Here is a 2868-nt window from a genome sequence, read left to right as displayed (position 1 = left end):
TATCATGTAACGTTTTTTTCCCCCTTAAAAAAAACGCATGCTGCCGGATCCGGCGCAATGCGGCATTGTATACAATGGGTGTCTATGCATGCCGGATCCGGCGCAATGCGGTTTAAACCGGATGCGGTGACCGCATCCGGTTTGGTAAACAGAGCATGCGCAAATTTTTTTTTCCCATCATCACAAAACTTATAAAAGGATCCAGCACATTCTACACACCTCCTGCCGGTTCCTGACTTCAACTTCTGCTGTCCTCCAGTCCAGTGCTCCAGGGAAGAGGTATGTCCACAGTACTGTCCACAGATCACCGCTGTGAGCTGCGTACATGTACTTAGACATTTTTTTTTCTTTTTTTGCAGGTGCAGTGTTGACGTTAAAATTTGTGGACAGCCACTTGCTGGGTCTTTGTAAATTCGGTGCCAGTGCGAATTTGGAGGAGAGTGTTCCTGAGGTAATGTCCACAGTACTGTCCACAGATCACCGCAGTGAGCTGCATACATGTACTTAGACATTTTTTTTTCTTTTTTTGCAGGTGCAGTGTTGACGTTACAATTTGTGCACAGCCAGTTGCTGGGTCTTTGTAAATTCGGTGCCATTGCGAATTTGGAGGAGAGTGTTCCTGAGGTAATGTCCACAGTACTGTCCACAGATCACCGCAGTGAGCTGCGTACATGTACTTAGACATTTTTTTTCCTTTTTTTGCAGGTGCAGTGTTGACGTTACAATTTGTGCACAGCCAGTTGCTGGGTCTTTGTAAATTCGGTGCCAGTGCGAATTTGGAGGAGAGTGTTCCTGAGGTAATGTCCACAGTACTGTCCACAGATCACCGCTGTGAGCTGCGTACATGTACTTAGACATTTTTTTTTCTTTTTTTGCAGGTGCAGTGTTGACGTTAAAATTTGTGGACAGCCACTTGCTGGGTCTTTGTAAATTCGGTGCCAGTGCGAATTTGGAGGAGAGTGTTCCTGAGGTAATGTCCACAGTACTGTCCACAGATCACCGCTGTGAGCTGCGTACATGTACTTAGACATTTTTTTTTCTTTTTTTGCAGGTGCAGTGTTGACGTTAAAATTTGTGGACAGCCACTTGCTGGGTCTTTGTAAATTCGGTGCCAGTGCGAATTTGGAGGAGAGTGTTCCTGAGGTAATGTCCACAGTACTGTCCACAGATCACCGCTGTGAGCTGCGTACATGTACTTAGACATTTTTTTTCCTTTTTTTGCAGGTGCAGTGTTGACGTTACAATTTGTGCACAGCCAGTTGCTGGGTCTTTGTAAATTCGGTGCCATTGCGAATTTGGAGGAGAGTGTTCCTGAGGTAATGTCCACAGTACTGTCCACAGATCACCGCTGTGAGCTGCGTACATGTACTTAGACATTTTTTTTTTCTTTTTTTGCAGGTGCAGTGTTGACGTTAAAATTTGTGGACAGCCACTTGCTGGGTCTTTGTAAATTCGGTGCCAGTGCGAATTTGGAGGAGAGTGTTCCTGAGGTAATGTCCACAGTACTGTCCACAGATCACCGCTGTGAGCTGCGTACATGTACTTAGACATTTTTTTTTCTTTTTTTGCAGGTGCAGTGTTGACGTTAAAATTTGTGGACAGCCACTTGCTGGGTCTTTGTAAATTCGGTGCCAGTGCGAATTTGGAGGAGAGTGTTCCTGAGGTAATGTCCACAGTACTGTCCACAGATCACCGCAGTGAGCTGCGTACATGTACTTAGACATTTTTTTTCCTTTTTTTGCAGGTGCAGTGTTGACGTTACAATTTGTGCACAGCCAGTTGCTGGGTCTTTGTAAATTCGGTGCCATTGCGAATTTGGAGGAGAGTGTTCCTGAGGTAATGTCCACAGTACTGTCCACAGATCACCGCTGTGAGCTGCGTATGTGAAGCCCCGCCGGTGCTGTGTCGGTGCATACCTTCAGGGACTCCACGTAGCTGGTGCTGGTCACAGGTAGGAAATCTTCGGTTTTGATCGTGACGCCACTCTCAGTATTGCGGTCAGTGGGGACCGCCACTGCAGGTTAGGGGACGCCTGGGGCTGATGGTGTGTGCAGTTAGTTGGAATAGCCTCCTGAGAGTGAGGCAAGCCCCAGGGCCCGGTGTAGGTTTGTAGTACCACAAGGCGCAGAATAACTCCACACAGGCAGAATTGTCTTTCAAGGGCTTTACTCACATTTGATGGCAGGGTGAGTAGCCCGGGCGTAGCTGAGATGAACCAGATGGGAACCAGGTATCCTTCAGGCTGACTTTATGAGGGTGACTACTGACTCGCCTTCCTTAGCCCTTGGTGGTTTGGGGTGACCCCGACTTTTAGTCCCTATGGGGGTCGCCCAGGGAAGATGCTGCAGCCTCTCTCCCCCTTTTGTTTGCCGTTTGCTTGTTCCCCGGACCAGGCCACTCCAGCTGCTTGCCTCCTGTGACCTATGGGCCCTCACTGCGGTTACGTGGCTGCGGCTTTTGTGGTGTTGTGGTGTGGGCTTTGAGAGCCCCACACCGGCAGGTTTAGCAGAAGAAAGCTGGATCTATCTTCGCTTCGGGATCTGCCGCCCGGTTGGGCCTGGTGCTCTCTAGCAGTCTCCTTACTTCCCACTCCGTGCTTTCTCTCTAGCTGAAGCTGGCTTTCAGGCAGCACTCCTAGTTGACCGTTCTCCCCCGTCAGTAGCCACTGCGCGGGCGCTGTTAGACAGCATCAACCCCACAGGTCTGCTCCTCACTGAGCCCTCTGGAGTTCTCCTCTAACTGACTCACTGCCCCTCCTCTCCTGTTCTTGCCTACGCCACCTAGCAACCAGATTCTCTTACCACACCCCTTGAGAGGAGATGGAGGCTTTTGGCCCCCTCCACTATTCCAGTGAAGGTCAAGGCTTTT

The sequence above is a fragment of the Anomaloglossus baeobatrachus genome, unplaced genomic scaffold (assembly GCF_048569485.1).
Source record: "Anomaloglossus baeobatrachus isolate aAnoBae1 unplaced genomic scaffold, aAnoBae1.hap1 Scaffold_5104, whole genome shotgun sequence".
In the NCBI taxonomy this organism is placed as follows: Eukaryota; Metazoa; Chordata; class Amphibia; order Anura; family Aromobatidae; genus Anomaloglossus; species Anomaloglossus baeobatrachus.
This window is presented reverse-complemented; position numbering follows the sequence as displayed.